Below are 21,755 nucleotides of genomic sequence, written 5' to 3'. Positions count from 1 at the left end.
GGAAATTTTCTGGTCATGGAGAATTGGCTGACTTCCATTGTGTGCTTTGACGCTTTGTTTCCAAACCAGTGATAACATTGCCCAAAACGTTGTCTTGCCTTTCCAAAAGGTCTCGGCAAACTTCAACTCTCCTTTGCTTTTCTTCATTGGTGAGCTCCTTTGGGCCCATTACTTGCACACCTTTCTCAAAAGATTTTCAGTTGAAGATTTTCCTAACTGTTTCTCTATCAATGTTTACTTGGTCTGCTATGCTTCTCACAGTCAGCCGACACTTTTGATGTACAAGTCGACAAATTTTTGCCATGTTTTCATCAGTTCTGCTCATTACTGGCTGCCCTGGACCTCTCTTCATCAGTGACACGTTCTCTTCCCTCAGAGAAACGTTTAATCCATTTGTACACTGCCGTTTCTTCATGGCATTATCTCCATAAATTTGGACTAACATGTCCTTGCTTTCACTTCACTCTTGCTAAGATTAACAAGAAGTTTAATGTTTGTTTGTTGCTCTAATTCAAGCTCAGACATTCTCGCGACGGCACATAAAAACACGCAACAACAATAATGAACACCACTCAGGAGACACCGCCACCCATCGACATGAACACAGCTGTGAGACTGATAAATCAAGGTTATGAAACCTTACCGAGCTGTTTGTACAGTGTTGCCAATGTAAGCGCACAGTGGGAAGTTCACAAACTTAATTGTCATAGTTTGTATTTCAAATGATTACAATAATCCATCAGATATGGTACTTCTATCCGTTGAACATCATTATAGTCTCACTATTTACATAACAAAAAAAAGTGGTCATCAAAAAATAGTAAAACCAATTCTTACTCATCTTTTAGAACCTGAAATGTCATGTAAATTCCACTTTAGGGTATCTTCTCTGATACCTAGTTAGTTACATCCCCAGGTTACCTGCTTTATAGCACCTTATAATTTTCTCCCATAGCAATTAAGTGATAATTTGTGTAATCATGTTTCAATGAGTACTCTCTCCCCAATGAGCAAGGCCTGTGACTGCCTTGCTTACTTCCATAGCCCCAATGCTATGGCAGTCAGACAACTGAGTAGCAATCTTATTAGTTGGAAAAAATATGTCAATTTTTTTTGCACTCTATTCAACTAATATTCCAACTCTCTATTATATCAAAAGCATCCAATGGCCACATAATAAAAATACTTCGTTATCTAAATCGATACATATTCAGTGCATTCTACATCAGGCACAGTTCTGGGATCAGATAAGGATTTTGTTTTCACAGAGATTATATTTTTGGAGAAGGGACAGAGGAAATAAATAAACACAGGATATCAAATGGTAGCATGCTATGCAGAGATTTCAAATAGGGTAATGTATTAGATAATGCCTGGCTGCTTTGTAAAGGCCTCTCTCAGAAGGTGACATGTATAGTAAGATCTGAGTAACGAGAAATAATCACCAAGGATCAGGGAGAAAATCTCCCAAGTAAAAGAAAAGCAAGATAAAATGTGTTGAGATTGGATTGGGCTTGTCATATTTATAGAACAACATAAATGTCTGTGATGTTGGAAGAAAATCGACAAGGGGAAGTAGTGCAAAATGAGACTGAAGTTTTAGGAGGGGCTAAATCCCGCAGGGTTGTGCTGGCCAGAGCACGATCATGCTTTAATTTTAATTGAGATGGAAATACATGAAGGTTTTACACAGGGAAGAAACAAGATTGAATCATTCATGTTTTAAATCAGGTTCCTCTTCTCTTTAGAGAATAGATTATAAAGGATCAAGAATGAAAAAAGAAAGCAGTTAGAAGATTTTTGCAGGAGTCTGGGAGGATTATTCTAGGAGGTAGAAGATGATGTTAGGATTAAGCTAGTGGTGGTAGAGGAAAGGAGAAGTGGAATATACATTTAGGATGCAAGTTTTCATTAAACTGAACAGTGCTAGGTTAGATGTAGTGTGTTGGAGAAACCAAGAATAATCCTGGAAACACTTGGGATTTTAGTGCAAGCAACAGACTATATCTGTTATTATTCACTGAGATGCAGGGTCTGGGGCTAAGAATCAATAGTTGACCATTCTGAGTTTGAAAAGTATATGTAGATCTCAAGGAAGACTTTTCAGACAAAAGTCAAAACTTCTCAGGAGAAGCAGAGCTTGGAGATGTAGATTTAGGAGTTACCAGCATGAAGAGGATATGTAAGGTCATGGGACAGAATTAGGTCACCTAGGGACTATAAGGAAGCTCCAGACTTACGCCTGAGCCATTCTAAAACTTTAGAGGCTCACCAGGGAAAGAAGAGCCAGCAAAGAAGGCTGAATAGCTAGGAAGGTTAAAACAAAAACAAAATGTGGTATCACAAAAGAATGTGGTATCACAGAAAGGAAGAAAGGGTTCAAGAAGGAAACTTGACCTTGAATCATTTGGTAATGTTGCCCTTTCAAAATTTCCTTCTTCCTTAGCTTCCATGATTCTGATTCTGTTCTCTATTGGCTCTCATGTGGACTCCCTGGCTATTTCTTAATTATCTCTTATTAATGTCTCTACTTCTCCTTACATTTTAAATATTGGTGCTGTTTGGGATTCTGCCTTCAGACATTTTTCTTTTAAATTTTTATGTTTTCTCTGAGAGAGCTCATCTTTTTCTTCACGATTTAATATACTTTTGAAACAGATGACCCTTAGATTTCATTTCAGCCGGAGTCAGAAGAAACTATGTAATACATAAGTGATGATCCAGACACTTGAATTCTAGTTATAAGCTGTGTGTTATAGGGAAAGTCACAATAAGCCTTCCAATCCTCAGGGCTTCTTACCCATTTCTGTGTGTAAAAAGAGGGGAGAAGATCAAAGATTGCCATGGTCCCTTCCAGTCCACACAGGTTTTGGAAGGACAAAATATAGGGGGAAATTGTGCCAATGTAATAATGTAATTTTTTTTTCTGTCTGATAATCTATTTCAGTGTATGCCTATTTCTTTTCTACTTAGTTGGCATATTTTCTGATAAACACACTTTTTTGGAAAAAACATCTCTATTTCAGTAAGCCTTAGTTTGACATTAACCATGGTATGCTTGGTGAGCTTAATTATATAAGAAGAATTGCTGATGAAACTCTGCTAAGCCATTTTCTACTTGGACAGGAAATGCTTAGAGAATAAATTCCACTGGAAATGAAAAAAAGACTCTTGATTATTAACTGAAATGAAATTGTATCTAACAAAAATAATTTGCAATTAAAAACTTTCCATCACCTAAAGAAAAGTATGATAAAAGAGAGGGCAAAAATACATGTTGGATGAAGACAGAGACCTCTGTATGAAGAAGAAAAACACAGTCTGATAAGATATTTTTTGTTTGTCATGATACAGAGTAAGTTTTCTAGTCAGGAAAGCTGTATTTGTTTATTTTCACCAAGGGTTAGATCTAATATGTTATCCCAGAAGAGAGTCCTCCTTCAAAAATATACAATCTAAGCCATATATATTAAGGATTCTGTTACAGACAGTGAAAGGACTTTCAGATAAAACAAACAACAACAACAACAAAACCCTACAGACATGCATCTTATCACTGTAAATCAAAAATATAGTGAAAGGCTATGAGAAGTGGACATAGGATGACGATGTCTAATTATTTCCACCTCTGATCCAGGTTTCTCAAAATGACTTGATCCTAGTGCCCCCTAAGGAATCTTAATTCCATCACTTGCCTTTATGCAAATCCATTTCATTGTCCCCATAATAATTAGGCTGCTGCTGCTATAATTTGAAACAGTGTTCAGAGAGACTTATTTTCACACTAGCTGTAGGAGTTCTTTGAGACACCTGGATCATGCTCTCCTTTGATTTTTCTAAGGCTCAAGGCTGATTCTTAAAAGCAAGAAAATAATTATTCCATGTATGGCAAACTAAAGACACTTAGGACCTCTTTGCCATTACATTGCCTGAGGGTTGATGTAAATATATCAATCATCCTGCAAGGAACTGAATTTATATTCTAGTTTACGTTAAGCACATCATGACAAGCAAGGTATTCTGTTTTTAAAATATCATAGTTAATTAAAGTTTTTGAACAGGTCTTTCTTCTTTGGAAGAAGAATTGAAAACATGTAAAATAATCTGATCTATCTTCTTCCTAAAGTGTACAATAATTTGTGCAGATTAAAAAGTATTATAACTGCTTTTGTAGATTTTAGTTATTTTTTAAAAATATAAACCAAAAACATGAATTGAAGTCACTCCCTCAAAGAAGACCTTTGATAGATTTTCATAACTAGTACCATTTATTATAACAAATTTAGACAGTACAATTAATTGTATTATTATTGTAATTTTTAACATAATTATAATACCTATTATTCTTTGACTTATACATTTTATTATGTATAAAAACAGCATTTCTCATACACAATAAGTGCAATGACAAAACTCTTCAGAGAGGAGCATACAGTTTGTGGCTAAATACAGGGTTGAAAGATCTATGTAAGATTCATTAAAAGTGTCTCTCTGACAAATTCGGAATACGCACAATCCTCATACATCCATGTATACACTGGATTATGTGTTAAAAGTGCCATGAGGTTAATGTTTCTCCTTATGAAAATTATAAGAATAATTTTTAAAAGATGAGGTAAATGTGCAGAAGCAGATATAATTCATACATACAGTTACTATCTCCGTGTCACACATGTGTCACCGTTTATTAATTAAGAGACACTCTTACACCTGATCATATTTATTTATTCCCTAGGAAAAATGAGCAATCACATATAAACCCTCTCAGTTTACCCCTGGGGAAATGTATATTATGTAAATCTACATATGAAGATGGATGACTGGGTGTGTGGAGGGAGGTCGCACACTGGGCTATGAATGATATGAGCCTGGACCTCTTCTCTTGCAATAAGACAAGGTGGGTGGTGGGAGCAGAAAATTCCTGGGGCGCTGCTATGGCAGTCACTGTGCCTGGAGTTGTTATGTATGGAGAGGTCAGTCAGACTGGGATGATGAACCCAATATGGGCCACATGTCTGTGTTGGGCCCACAGTACTCGAAGAATTCAAAGTAGAGAGTCAAGGGCAGTACCTGCACCTGGAGCTATTCATGTACATGAGCCTTTAGTATAACACGAATAGTTAATGTATCCAGGTTATTAGTGTGTCCAGTAAATTCAGTTTTTCCATCCTGTCAGGATGTCAATCCGACCTCTGGCTGGAGTATGAGCCCACAAGGATCTAGGTCTTCCTCTTTCCTCTACTTGGCCCCTCTGTGGGGCTCTCAAATCATGACCTGGGCCTCTGTTGATGTGAGCTCCAACAAAAACCTGTGCCACCCCCTTTTCCCTGTCTACTGTCAGCCTGTCCCCCATCACACAGCTCGGCATAGAAACTTGCACATAACCATTGGGATGCTTAACTGCTGCAGCTCTGGGCTTCATGCTCTGAAGGCCAATGAGAGGTGACCTAGATGGCTAAATCCTTTTTACTGTGGCTTTCAGTTAGACAACTGTGATCAATTTCCTGTTATGCTACTAACTGGTTAGAGAATTTTGAAGTAAGTCACATGATCACATGACATCTTTAAGATTCAGTTAACTCATCTTTAAAATGAAGAAATTAGTAACACCCGTTTCATAGATATTAGATATAAGACCATGAAAAATGCCTGCACTGCACTGAATAAGAAATGATAGTTATCTTCTTTTTTCATCCTTCAAGAGAAAACATTGTTTCTCACCATTCAGTTGAGTATGGTTTTTACATCGTGACTAGGTGGTTGCGCATTCATACCTAGACTAAGAACAGGAACACTACTCCAAGATGAGCCTGGGCAAACAATGAAGACCACTTTCTGGAAAGCCGTCTTTCCATTTCCATCTCCTCCCCAGTCTCCCTTTCACTGTTATCCGCACTAATCTCTGAGCCTCCGATGATCCTCACACAGCTTTTCCCCACCACTCTTCTTGCTTTCACTTCTTCCAAACCTTGAACCTCCTTCCCTTATACACAGCTCAAATGTTTGCTCCATAAAATCATCGCTGACATTTCAAGAAGAGTTAAGTTCTCTCATTTGTGTTCCCAGAATCCTTTGTAGACACGCCTCTAACTACTCCTCATAAAACAGTATTTGATTCTTTGTGACTTTAAGATGTTAGTCTAATGTCTGCTTTTTAGGTTTGAATTCTCAGGAATATAAACATTGCTTCCAGAATAAGGACAAGTCAATATCACAGAGTTTCAAGTCACAATTTAAAACACATTACTTGAAAGGTTAAATATAGTCTCACTTTGGATCAATTAGAAGTATTTTTTTGGATTGATGCCAATTTTCTTGATTCTAAGGTAACTATTTTACATCCACCTGTATGGATCCTGTATTCTATTCAAATTTCACTTGGTCTTTCTGAGTTTGGTCAGGATGACCTGCAAGTCTTGGGCTGATGAAGACAGAGTTTATGATGACCATAAGCAATGCTAAATAAAATATTTTCACCATTTGAGGGTATAAATAGATTAAAGAAAGCATTCTTTAATTCTGGGTTGGTTATTTTCAAGGCTTCCTAGTATCTAAGTAACTAATTCATTACTTAAATTGAGGATCTAGTATTGGACTTGGCTAAAAGTTGAATATAAGGTAAATACTAGACAACATAGTGGGCTCTTTTAGCATTGTTTGAGACCAGTTAAGGAAAATAATAATTACTTTTGAGGGCATTACTCCTTCTGTATCTTTATAATTTTTTTTGTTATTCTTTACCCATCGGTACCTAATCTTACAGCATTTTTAGTGATGCTTTCATCAAATGTCCTCAAAGGAGCCAACATTTCTCTCTCTCTCTCTCTCTCTCTCTCTCTCTCTCTCTCTCTCTCTCTCTCTCTCTCAACCCTTTCAAAATAATATAGGCTTTTATAATACATAATTGTATGATTGTAATAGCAAGAGAAACTGGCATAATCAGTTTAGGAAACAAAACTAACAACTTGTGGGAGAAAATAGGTGTTGGTAAAAGAAAAATCAGCTTGTAGATAGCTTACAAGCATTCAGTGTCCTGTGGGCCTCACGCAGCAATCTTTGTTTTGTATACATATTAGACAGAATACATGGTATACCTTGGCATCTATTATGCCTTTACACTGCTTTTACTATGCTACTTTTATGTTGGGAGGAAAAGAGTAATTTCCATTTAATATTAATTAATCCAAAGGATATTTATTTGGACAAATTTGTTTGGTTTCTTCTTGTCTATTTGAGAAGCAAACGAACAACAACAACATCAAAAAATCAAGTTTCCTTTCAGCCAAAAGCAACTAATTGTATTATATAAACCCTTTCAATGAATGAGTTTACAATTTGTCCTCAACACTCCAGAAGCTGTGTTCTGAATTTAATCACTAATTGTATTTCATTTTTTAATATTCCAAATTTGTTTGCTTTTTTACCTTTTGACCCCCTTCACCCATTTTTCCTATCCCTTACCTCCTACCTCTGGCAAAAACTAATCTTTTCTCTGTATCTATGAGCTTGTTTTTGTTTTTGTTTTGTTTGTTTAGATTCTTCATATAAGAGAGGATATTTATCTTTCTCTGACTCATTTCACTTAGCACAATGCCTTCAAGCTCTAACTAACCATGTTGTAGCAAATGTCAAGATTTCACTCTTCTTTATGGCTGAATAACACTCCATTGCATGATGCGTATATATATATATATACATTCATTCATCAATAGACACTTAGGTTGTTTCCATATCTTGGCTATTGTAAATAATTCTGCAATGAAAATGGTGGTACATATATTTTTCTTAGTGCTTTTATTTATTTTTCAGATAAATACCCAGAAGTAAAATTGAATCATATGGTAGTTCTTTTAATTTTTTGAGGAAATTCCATAATCTTTTTCATAGTGGCTGAACCAGTTTACATCCCTACTAATAGTGTACAAGGATTCCCATTTCTCCGCATTCCGGCCAACACTTGTTATTGTCTTTTTGATGACAGGCATTCTAACAGTCAGATGATATCTCACTGTAGTTTAAATGTGCATTTCCCTAATGATTAATGATGTTGACCATCTTTTCATGAACTTGTTGACCATCTGTATGATGTAGTCTTTGGGAAAATGTCTATTCAGATTTTTTGCCCATTTTTTTTATTGACTTTTTTGCTACTTAGTTGTATCAGTTGTTTATATATTTTGATATTATCCCCTTATCAGATATATGATTTGCAAGTAGTTTCTCCCATTCAGTAGGTTGCCTTTTCATCTTGTTGATGGCTTCCTTTGCTGTGCGAAAACTTTTTAGTTTAATGGAGTCCCAATTATTTATGTTTGCTTTGTTGCTTTTGCTTTTGGTGTCAGATTCAAAATCATCACCAAGACCAATATCAAGGAACTTATCATCTATGTCTTCTTTTGGAATTTTATATTTTCAGGTCTTGCATTCAAGTCTTTAATCCATTTTTGAGTTAATTTTTTGTGTATGGTGTAAGATAATGGTCCTGTTTCATTCTTTTGCATGTCTGTCCAGTTTTTCCAACACCATTTATTAAACAGATTGCTTTACCGCCATTGTATGTTCTTGATTTCTTTGTTGTAAATTATTGACCATATAAGTGTGAGTTTATTTCTGGGCTTTCTATTCTGGTCTGTTGATCTATGTATCTGTTTTTGTGCCAGGACCATATTGTTTTAATTAATATAACTTTGCAGTATAGTTTGAAATCAGGGAGCATGATGCCTCCATCTCTCTTCTTCTTTTTCAAGATTGCTTTGGTTATTCAGAATTTTTTGTGGTTTTATATATATTTTAGGATTATTTGTTCTATTTCTGAAAAATGCCATGGAATTTTGATAGGAATTACATTGAATCTATAGATTACTTTGTGTAGTATGAACATTTTAACAATACTGATTCTTTCAATCCATAAGAATGGACTATCTTTCCATTTATTTGTGTCCTTCAATTTCTTTCATTAATGTCTTGTAGTTTTAATATACATGTCTTTCACCTCCTTGGTTAAATTTGTTCCTAGGTGTTTTATTCTTTTCAATGCAATTACAAATGATTTTACTTTCATAATTTCTCTTTTTGGTAGTTCATTATTAGTGTTCAGAAATGCAATAGATTTTTGCACATTGATTATATACCCTGCAACTTTATTCATTTTTTTTAGTTCTAACAGTTTCTGGTGGACTCTTTAGAATTTTCTGTTTAAAGTATCATGTCATATGCAAAGAGTGACAGTTTTACTTCTTGCTTTCCAATATTGATGTGTTTTATTTTTTTTGTTTTTCTTGTCTACTTACTCAGTCTAGGACTTCTAATACTATGTTGAATAAAAGTGATAAGATTGAGTATCCTTGTCTTGTTCCCAACCTTAGAGGAGCTGTTGAGTATATTAGCTATGGGCTTTTCGCATATGGCCTTCATTATGTTGAGATATGTTCCCTTTATACCTGCTTTATTGAGAATTTTTGTCATAAACAGATATTGAATTTTGTCAAGTGCTTTTTCTGCATTTATTTAGTGATCATATGATACTTATTTTTCATTTTATTAATATGGTGTATCACATTAACTGATTTGTAGAGGTCAAATCATCTTTGCTTCCCTGAAATAAATCCCACTTGATCATAGTGTATGATCCTTTTTATCTGTTATTGAATTTGGTTTGCAAATAATACTTTGTTGACGATTTTCACCTGTATGTTCATCAAGGATATTGGCTTGTAATTTTATTGTCTTCTGGCATTGTTGTCTGGTTTTAGTATGAGGGCAATGCTGACTTCATAAAATAAATTTAGAAGAGTTCCCTCTTCTTCTGCTTTTTGAAAGAGTTTGAGAAAAATTGAATGTTTGGTAGAATTCACCAGTGAAACCATATGGTTTCTGGAATTTTTCTTTTGTTGTTGTTGGGAGGTTTTCATTATTGATCCAAGCTCCTTATTAGTAATTGGTCTGTTCCAATGTTATATTTCATCATGATTCAGTCTTGCTAGGTTTTATATTCCTAGGAATTTATCCATTTATTTTAGGTTGTCCAGTCTGTTGGATATAGTTGTTAATAGTGGTTTCTTATGAGCCCTTGTGTTTCTGATGTTTCAGTTGTAACATCTCTTTCATTTCCAATTTTACTTATTTGAGTCCTCTCTCCTTTTCTCTTCGTGAGCTAGACACACCAAGAATCCTGTTTATCTTTTTGAAGAACCTGATTTTAGTTTCATTGATCTTATCTTTTGTCTTTTCTGTCTCTATTTTATTTATTTCTGCTCTAATCTTTATTCCTTTTCTCTACTAACTCTGGGATTTTTTTTTTTTCGTAGTTCCTTTAGGTGTACAGTTAGGTTGATTATTTGAGATTTTTCTTTTTTTTTAAGGTAGGCATTTATCGCTGTGAACTTTCTTGTTAGAACTACATTTGCTGTATCCCAGTAATTTTGGTATATTTCCATTTTGTTTCTCTCAGGTATTTTTTGTAATAATCTTTTTTTCATTTTTTATTTGACTCACTTGTTGTTTAGTAGTATGTTTTTTAACATACTACTTAACATACTACTTAACATACTACTTTAACATACTACTTAACATACTACTTTCCTTTTCTATAATAGGAAAAATTGTGAATTTTCCTGTGTTCTTTGTTTAATTAATTTATATTTTCATATCATTGTGGTTGGAGAAAATGCATGACATGATTTCAGGTTTTTTTTTAATTTGTTAAGACTTGTATTATGCCTAACAGATCTATCCTGAAAAATGTTCAGGCGCCCTTGAACAGAATATGTATCTATTCCTTTTGAATGGAATGTTCTACATATCTGTTAAATCCATCTCTTTAATATGTCATTTTAGGACTATATTTCCTTATTGATTTTCTTTCTGGAGATCTATCCATTGCTATAAGCTGAATATTAAAGTCCTCTACTATTATTGTATTACTTTCTATTCCTTCTTTAGATCTGTTAATATTTTATTTATATATTTAGGTGTTCATGTGTTGGGTGAATAAATATTTACAACTGTTATATCCTCTTGTTGGATTTACCCTTTTATCTTTATGTAACATCCATCTTTGTCTCTTATTACAGTCTTTGTTTTGAAGTCTGTTTTGTCTAATATAAGTGTAGCTACTCCAGCTTTCTTTTGGTTTACATTTACATGGAATATATTTTTCTATCTCTTTACTTTCAGTTTGTGTGTGACCTTACATCTAAAGTAAGTCTCTTGTAGGCAGCACATAGGTGGGTATGTTTTATGCATTCAGCCATTCTATGTCTTTTGATTGGAAGATTTAATCTATTTATATTTAAAGTAATCATTGATAGGTATGTACCTATAGCCATGTGTTAATTGTTTTCTGGCTGTTTTTGTAGTTCTTCACTGTTTCTTTTTTCCTCTCTTCCTGTCTTACTCTGTGATTTGATGACTTTTTTAGTGGTATGCTAACATTCATTTCTCTTTATCTTTTGTGTATTTACTATAGATTTTTGCCTTGCGGTTATCATGAGGATTTCAGTGACATTTTGTACAAGAAATAGAGAACTTTATTTAAGGCTGAGAATTCATTAATTTTAGTTAGACTGGATAAAAATATCTGTTTATGGTAAACTTATTTATTTGTATAATTCCTATAAAACTACATGAATAGTTTATGAACCTTTAATTTAGATGAACCACAAGAATATTAGTCCAGGTGATTGTGTTAGAGGAACAAGTCCAAATTAGAATTGGTAATGGCAACTGTCTATTGTCAATTGGTAATGGCAACACAAGAGCAGAAGAGATGGTGGAGTGGAGCAGACAAGGGAAGGGGAGTCTATAACCCAGTTCCCATGTAATCAGCACAGGTCATGTGATACCTCTGAGTCTCTGGTATCTCATTAGCAAAGTAAGAATCCCATTTTCCCTTTTAATAGAAATTTAAGTTAGGTGATGAATATGGAAACATACAAGCTAAAAGATACAATGAAAGAAATACATGACTTATGATATTTTACATATTTAAACATTAGAAAAATCAGCTTTTAAAATGGAAAGCTCATAAAGGGATTGTCAAGTATGTTTAATTGTCAAAGTCTTGTTTTAAACAAATCTTATATGGGACCCCAATACCTATAGTAGATAATACCAGAGAGAAAATATTCGATTGGTCTAAGGGTGGAAAGTCCAGGGTTCTACTTCTTGAGGCTTTCTCTCATCCCGGCAGGCAGTGTATAAGGCATCTTAATTCACTCCTAAGTCTTCACAAATTGCTGTTTAACACCAGGGATCCAGGCCAGCACTCACATTTTGCAGGTAAGAGTCTGAGTACCAGAAAGGCCAAACAGTGAGACTTGGGGAAATGGAAAGTCTGTGGCTTTACTATTAGAAGTTCCTACAGTACTTACACATTACTGTATTTACTATTTCACTGATAGGTTACTGCCAGCATGTGAACAGACCAGGAGAGTAGCATGAATGGTCATAAGATAGCACACGCACCACCATTAGCACTGCGCGTAAGGCTAACTAGTATGTTGAGTAGATTCTTCATTCACTACACAACTCCCACACATGTGCCATGTGCCAATATTAAATGTATTTTGCTCAATTAAATTTTTTGTTTATAAATCAAATTTGTTTATGTAAATTGTCAAGACGATGAAATTTCTAGTTGTTTCTTCTGGAAATTTTTTGGGTAATAGAGACAAAGTATATATTTTCTATGTTTTCACAGATAGTATTGTGTATTGCTAGATACTAAGGCAGTGTCAATCATCCTCTCTCTCTCTCTCTCTCTCTCTCTCTCACACACACACACACACACACACACACACACACACAAACACCCAAGGCAAAGAAAGAAAACTGCTCAAATGCATAAAGTAAGCAATTTTCTCAAAATATTATATCATCCTCTAATACATCAGTCCTAGACAGTTAACAAGCAGAAAGGGTTATCATCAACTATCCCAAAGGAGAAAGGGTTATCAAATATCCAACATAAGACATTTGTAATTTTCCTGTAAGTAGATTTCCGTGTGAAAAGTGTCACTTTTGTCCTAATAAAGTCAATAAAAAGTATTCAATATTCAATATTTAAAATAATAAGAGCCAAATTAGGAACAAATATTTTAAAATCTGTGCAACTGCTCAAATTTGCTAAAAGAATACAATTGGTTCATTTATGAATGTGGGAAAAGTTTATTTGAGTAAAATAAGAGGGGCCCTAAGGGAATGGAACTTAAATATGCCGGAAATAATACTTTAGGAAAAAAGGGGAACAGTTTTGACCCAGTGGGAGAAACTAGAATTAAATTTATGTTGTAAAAATATAAACAAAGGATAAAGTCCACTGTGGTTAACTAGAATGTAACTGTTGAAAAAGAAATTAGCAGAGGAACTTGGAAGCACAAACAATCTGGTAAAGGAAACAATTTTGAATACATATTATAAAAATAAGCAAAACTAAATGGAAAAGAATAATTAAGAAACAAATGAAAATAAATAATATTAAAGTCAATTAAAATTTTGCCAATGATTGAAAATGAATTTGACTTATGTGGGAGTCAGCAGTTATATCATTGGCAAACTTTATTTGAAGAATATATTTTGTTCATTGTAAATGAAGTATTTTACTGATGAAAAACTCTATTTGAATATTTCCTTTTATTCATAATTGAATTAATGATAATTTCGCCTATAATACCTGACCTAATTGAAGATCTCCTGTTCAGAAACCTGCTGCCAACTTTTCAGGTAACCCCATCAAATAGATATAATTAAGTAATAATATTCTTCTCACCTTTAAGTAATTTTGTCCTGGAACTTCTCAAGTCAACTAATTCTTTCCTTTCTCTATTTCACTTTGCTTTCTCCAGCATTTATTTTCTCTTTGTTTAAGATGGTGAACCTCTGCTGGAATATGTGTTCTTTCCTGTTTTTCTTTCTTGTAATTTTCTAGTCTTCCAAATCAAAATAGAGAAGCAGACCTAACTTGGCACACTTGAACATGTAACACATTAGAGTACAATAAAATTACTTTTGTCATGCACTAAACTATTTCAGATATCAGTTCTGTTTTAGATACATTTAACTCATCCTAAGCTATTAAAGAATTAATTTTTCCTCCTAATGAACTAAGTTAATTGTGCATTAACTTAAGACTAGTTAGAATGTAATGTATCCTCTTTTCTTTGAAAATGTTTTTTCTAAAATGTTTTGTGAATTTAGTATAGATTAGGAGAAATTCTTTTATTAAACAATTCTCAATTAACCAATATTTACTGAAAACCTACCTTTCAATTGAGCACTGTCATTGGGAGACAAATATGTATTCTCACAACTCTATTGCAAAATAGACAATGATACATTTAAAAAAAATAGACCAGTTAAAGGGCTATGAAAGAACCTTTGCTCCCTATGCATGATATTTTTCTCACACTGTGCGATCCTATTTGGTTGATGCTTGTGTCTCCTGTGTTGCTGATGGATTCTCTTCATAATGCCCTTTAGACAATGAAATATTGACTGGATTGGCAGACTTCCAGCTTATTTCTCCCAGGGCATTACTAGTGGGAATCGGGTACAGGAGAATTAAAAATTCTACTGTGCCTCATTTTCAGCCAATGACCTCTATTCTCTGGAAACAGGAAAACCCATAACCCTGAGTTGCTAATTGGCCTTATTCCCTTATGTTATTCATGGGAAGAAATGTTCTGCTTTTTCCTAATAAAACAAAAGCTCACATCTCAAATGCTTTCTAATCCCTGTAGTTCCAGTATGCGACAGTTCTTACAATTAACTGAATATAAAGTGGATATAATTTAGAATCTCATTCATCCCATATTGAATTTTTGTTTTTGTCGTGTTTTAATTTACATTTAGAACAACATATGCTGCAAAAATTTTAGTAGTGGAAATATTCTCGGATGTCCTCTATGGCCAGGACTAAGGTGAGATGAGTGAGAAACTTAAAATTTTGGACATAAAATTTAGGGAGGTGCTAAAAAACTCAGTTATCAAGGTAAATGATATATAGTGCAATATTTATAAAAGTAAAAATTAACTGGGAATATACATAATAAACAAAAATATTACAATTTCAAATAAAGGCAGATCAGTGTTACTGATTTTTCTTTTTGCTTGAAGCAATGACTCTCAGTATGGCTCTGACATCACCTGTGAACCTTCAGTGTCAGTGACCTATGTTGAATTGGTCATTTATTCAAAATTCATTTGTCCAATTAAAGACGTACTAACTGGATAGATCTGTAATGATACAGTTATCTGGCAAGTTAATCAGTTTGGTCCCAAATGTATTTTGCCTTGAACTGATAAAATTGACAAATCATTTCAATGACATGTAGAATTCACAATACTTACTCTTTTAGGTGTTTTGTGTTTGTTAGTTTTTAACTTTGCAGTTATCCTTTTTCCTTTTTTCTGTTTTGATCTTATTTCTCATACAAATTGTGTCTGACTTTTGAGGCACTATTTTCATTATATGTTGTAACAAATTTTTGATTGTTTTATTGATAAAACTTTTCTGATTTATAGTTCCTTTCCAGAACTTTGTAAAATTGCAAAGAAAATGTGAGATGTGATAGATCCAATATTTAAAGCCTTGATTATTAACCTAAACTTAAATTTCCTTTAAATTTGCTATCATTTCTGAAATTATTTACCATAATAGACAATGAGTAGCAATTGTTTTTTAATAAAATGAATGATTGTCGTTTATTTGTGAGAAAGAAATACTCCTAATAATGTATAATAACTGGCCTTTATTATATAAACCCAGTTCCATCTACTCTTCTTAAATTTCTGGATGAACCCAAATCATTCAGCTCTGAAACTAGCTTCAAATATACTACTTTAGATGGAGTAAGAACCTTACACAGCGTAAGTCCCGTTTCTCTCTCCCATCTGCTATTGTTATCATTCAGTTTACTTTTATATAGGCTATAAACTCAAAATACATTGCTACTATTTTTGCTTTAGATACAAAATTTTAAAGTAACAAAACGTATTCAAAATATCTATTATAATTATCTTTAGCCATTTCTAGAGATCTTCATTTCTTTGTGTATATTTCAGTTTCTGTCTAGTTATCACACTGTTTCTGTCTATAGAACTTAGTTTAAAATTTCTTGTAGAGAATTATTCTGGTAATAATGCTGTGTTTTTGTTTGTCTGGAAAAGGCTTTATTTTACCTCCATTTTTACAGACATTTTCTCTGGTTATAGAATTATGGGTTCCGTTGTTTTGTTTTTGTCCCAACACTTTGAAGTTGTCACTACATTAGCTTCTAGCTTGCAGCTTCTAGCTTCTAGCTTGTTTCTAACAAGAAATCTGCTCTAATTCCTATTCTTGTTCTTCTGTATGTAATGTCATACAGCAAGTAGAGACCCACTACTCTCTCAAAAGACTCTAGTATTAACACTTGTCATTTAGCATTCCTGGATAGATTCAAGCCCATTCAAAGATAAATAAATAGAAAAGAAAAATGGCATTAGATCTGGGACTTGTACAAATTTTTGTCAAAAAATGCATAAAGTATGCAAAATATAGATGAGGAGACAAGATATTTTGACAGGATACCTCAAGACAAAAGAAAGCTTTGGATAATTACTTCTTTGAACTTTGTAAGACATTAAAGGAAACATGGACAAGAAAAGAAATGGAAAGTAAGTACACAACTGCTCTTAAATGCTGTTGGTCTTTCAAAGTTAGAAAAAGGAATGTGAGTATAGTGACCCCAGTACCTCAAATGGCTTGCAAATGCTTTCATCCTGTCACTTAAAATTTGGGAGTTATGTAGGAGTTTATTAGTGCTTCCTCTACACAACTTCTTTCAGTATGGCAGTTTCCTATCAGGCAGTAGAGTTATATGCAATTCCTGTTGCCTTTTATACAAATTCCACTATATCTGACAGAAATTCCTTAGTGTGTTTGTATACGAGTATGGCAATATTCCCCATTTTTGAGACCACTGAAGTGCCTGCCCCATTTTTCATTTCTCCTTGATCATTGTAGAAAAGGAATTTGTAAGCCCCTTTGCTGCTATTTTTCCTAGAAATGTGTGTAACTGATAAAAATTTGAAAAAGAAAACACTAGAAAGCTATTTCCAGTAAAAATAAACTAGCAACAATAACAGCAAAGATGATATCTTTTATAAAATTTTGAATCTGTTATTGAAATAACCAAGATCAATTAATTTATCTGTTTTGCATTTTGGACTTTAATATTTTAATTTTCTTACGTTTGTATTAAATTGTACCTTAATTATAAAAATTAGATATTATAGTTAGTGAAAAGAAGAAAACAAAGTTACCAGAAATCTCATCATTCAAGGCTCACCATTGTTGATTCATTAGTGTGGTGCCTTCAAGCTTTAAAAATATCTGTTCATCATTCCTCTCTCCCCAAATTAACAATACATTCTGAATAGTTTCCTAGAGGTTTCTTAAGGATACCTCCACATTATTTCACATTCAATGTTGTAATGTTAGACATTTTTCAATTATTTTCTCTAGCTATATCTTTTTTATTCTATTTTAAGCTATCCAAAATAGGATCTAGTACAATTTTCTCTATCCCCATATCAACACTATTGTGCTTTGTAGAAGTTCTTTGTCAAATAAAGATCTGTTTGTTTGGACTGAAAGACAAGCAACAGTTTATGATTCTTATTTAAACCACATAGGTCCTATTCATATGGCCTTGTCACATCTGTATGGGGAATCAAAGTTATCTTTTAGGACATCTGAATGTCCACCATTATAATCAACAGAGTTGATGATAACAGAGTATTGCATCTTCAGAAGCTCATATTAGATAAGTAAGACGGAAGCTTAAGGAGCTATCTCTTCACATGGACCTTAAAAAAAGCAATACTAATCTATAAACTCACACCAGTGTATGAAACCCATTGTCTTCCATAGCCTTGCAAAACAGGTAATAAAATCTTCTATGTCTGTTGCATAAAAATAAAAATGGAAACTCATTACTTTAATTTGTGTTTTTCTGATCACAAATAAAATGGGTATTTTCTAATTATGAAGTGCCCGGTTAATTCTTGTGTTACTTTAATTGTTAAATGTTAATTCTTTAACACCTACACTTACTTTCCTACCTCCATACCCTACTCCTATACCTAAACTGTCAATCACTATTTTGTCCTCCATTTCCAAAATGCTGGTGAGGATGTAGAAAACTGGGTCACTTGTTCATTGCTTATGGGAATGTAAAATGGTACAGCCACTCTGTAAAACATGCAGTTGAACATTTGGGCATTTATCCCAGATAAATGAAAACTTATATTCACACAAAAATCTATACACACATATATAATAATTTTATTTATAAAACTACTCAATAATAAGAAGGAATTAGAAATACAGACAACAACCTGGATGAATCTTGGGGAAAATATGCTGAGAGAAAAAGCCAGTCCCCAAAGATTACATAATGTATGATTCCATTTATGTAACATTTTGAAATTATAAAATTTCAGAGATAATGCAGGGTAATATCTATTACTGCACAACATTATATATTTTCTCTAGGATTTTTCTGCCTAATCTGACATTTTTTAAATTTATAATTATCATATTTTTTCCTATATTTTGCAATCACTGAATTGTGATAGAGTTGAATCACTACATTAAAATCAGGAATTTGACCCTATGATATTAAATATTGTCATGTAAGATTTACTGAGGAGTTGCAATTCAGGTGTTCTTTTATGTTGCTCAGTAGAATTCATGGATTCACCTATTGTGGTGTTGTACAATTTTTGTTAAGTGTCTTCCAAATCACTTTCTGCAAATTTCCTTTTATTGTTTTACTTGTTACTTCTTATATACATGAAAGCCACTGGTTTATATATACTTATTTTATAAAAACTTATGCTATCATCAAATATTTTGGTGTATTTTTTAAATATTCAAGATTATTGAATGCCCAGTTTTACATTTGGGTTACACCTACAGTTTTGGAAGATTAAATGTTTCTGGTTATATTATTAAATAGTTCTTGATATATCATTTGCATGATGGATGATTTTCTTTTCTATTTGAAATTATAAAATCCCTTGATTATTTAAGTTTTGTAAATTGACATGTATAGATGTCAAATTGACATAAAAAACTGATTATTATTTGGGTTGGATCTCTCTTTGCTCTCTTAGAGAATATATTGAAAAACATACCAAAGTTCTTTTGGTGTTTGGAACACGGATTTAGATTCATTTATATTAGACTGGGTATTTCACTTCTGCCACTGATCAATTATGAGAACTTGGTCAAGACACTTAATTTCTACTAAGTCTCAGCTTCTTTGTCTATTTAGATAAAAGCATTCATCTTACAATGGTGTCATATAGATAAAATATACATAAAATATTCAGCACACTGCCTGATACAGATTTAGAGGTCAATAAATAGTTTTTGTGTGTGTGTATTGTTTTATATACATAGATAGATAGATAGATAGATAGATAGATAGATAGATAGATAGATAGATAGATAGATAGATAGATAGATATGTTACACATATATATCATATACAGAGGGAGCCAAAAAAAAAGTGTACACCTTTTAAGAAAGGAAAAAACTGTATTAAAATTGTAATAATATATACTGATAACAAAGGATGAATACGAGTCACGTCTGACTTCTGCAATTACAAAAGGTCCTCAAAGTGGTTACCATCAGCGTAATTTTAATGCAGTTATTTTCCTTTTTAAAAATGTGTATACATTTTTAAACACTCTCTGTATATGTATAGATGTGTGTATATATATTTATATGTATATATATAGACACAAATATATATGTGTCTATATATAGATGTATATATATACATCTATATATATGACATTTACATCATATAAGAAGATACGTTATGGTAAACTGGACTTTTGTTTTAGTTGAAGGCATGCAAAGGATGCAATACATATCCAAAGGCTAAATATATATTAATGCTGATTTTGTTTTGGGAAGGTTTTCCTGTACACACAGGGCCGCAATGCAGTGCCATGGAGATTGTGCACGGCCTAGCCCCTAGAGTACTATTTACACAGACTACAGTGAGATGGTTTGCTTTATGTTTGTGCAGTGTACAATCAGCAGGGTCAGGATTAAGGTGATGTGAGTGATGCAATTAAATATTAAGTAGTGCTTATTTACTATTGAAAAAATTAAAACATTAATGTTTCAGTGTAATGTGTTTTGTTTTGTTTTTAAATGTTAAATATGCACATTTTTCCTTTTGCCTCAAATTCTAGTATGACTGCATGGAACAGTTCCTGATCTCATCTTTATTTACATTTTTATATTTTGTTCATAATGATTTCTTTTGCATTAATTTTTGGTTTTTAAAAATATTTTTAAAATATTGCACTAAAATATTATTTATCTTGACTATTGAATTTTGTTTTGTTTTTTGGTGACTCCTTAAATTTTGCACACTTGCCTTTCCTTAATCCCAGCCATGACAATGAGCACAACTTTCCTAGTGGACCTACATGCACAACTATCTTATGACGATAGTACTAATATTTGCAAACTTGCTCTTCCTCCAGTCATTCCCTTCTCAATAAATGGCTCCACCACGCACTCAGCCATGCCAGGCCAGAAACCTCAGAGGTATCTTGAACTGAACTTTCTTCCCACAAGCCTCACATTTATGTAATCCATATATAATGTGGATATGTGTGATTCATGTGTAAACTATCTAGCTGGTTCGCTCTTCAAAATATTTTCTACATCCACTTTTTTATTATTTCTCCAGTACCACCTTAATTTAAGTCTAGACTAACTATAGTTTTTTTATTTCTTAACTCTAACCCTCATAGTCAAGATGAACCAGAGCAATTTTTTAAAAATGTAACTCAGGTCATGTCATTCTTTTTATGAACTAGAGACATAATCTGTGGCTTGCAATACAATTAGGGTTCATTTTGTACAAATTGGCTCTTAGAGTCTAGATTCTAAACAAACACAAAAGTGCTTATATCCCAATCATTATAGCCACCCAGTCTTTTCCCATTCCAGTAGAACAAAACTCAAACACCTTTCCACTCCCTAGCCCATTTCAGAACCTGACTCTAGCCCACCTTTTCTTTGTCATCCTGACCACTCAGCCACCTTCACTCCAGTCTGGCTACACTGACCTACCTGTTCCACTGCCCTGAGTTATTCTCCATCAGATCACTGATATCCTTTTGATATTGTATTGTCAGTTATCTCTTTGTGTATTTCTTGTCTGATTTCCACAATTGAAAAAAATAAATGAAGATAGCCCCGTCTAAATGATGTAAACTATGAGGAATACTAGAATGTACTCTCTATGAGATAGTGATTTGTTTTGTGCTGTATCTTGGTGCCTAAAACCCTACCATATGTGTAGTAGGAGCTCAAAAATATTTGCCAAATATATGACTATGTTGATGACAATGATGATTAGTTCAGTAGAAATTAAGCAGAAGAGTATAATACCAGTTATATAATTTTTCCCAAGATAACATACAAATAAATCTTTAAAACCCTAATCCAGAGTCACCTAACATCAATTGGAATAAGTTTTAAATTATTTATTTCTACCAGTTATAGCTAATCATGATTGAAAGTTTCCAATAAATTACATAAATATTGCAATGTTTTTCTGTTGGCTCTATTATTATTCAGCAAGTTTTTCTCTTCAATGAACAGTGGAGTAAAATGAATACTTCTAAATTGTTACTGCTGTCATTTTAATCAATTAAAATGCTTGGAAATGACACAG

The sequence above is a fragment of the Rhinolophus sinicus genome, linkage group LG05, assembly GCF_036562045.2.
Source record: "Rhinolophus sinicus isolate RSC01 linkage group LG05, ASM3656204v1, whole genome shotgun sequence".
Classification (NCBI taxonomy): domain Eukaryota; kingdom Metazoa; phylum Chordata; class Mammalia; order Chiroptera; family Rhinolophidae; genus Rhinolophus; species Rhinolophus sinicus.
Note: the sequence above shows the minus strand (reverse complement) of the source record.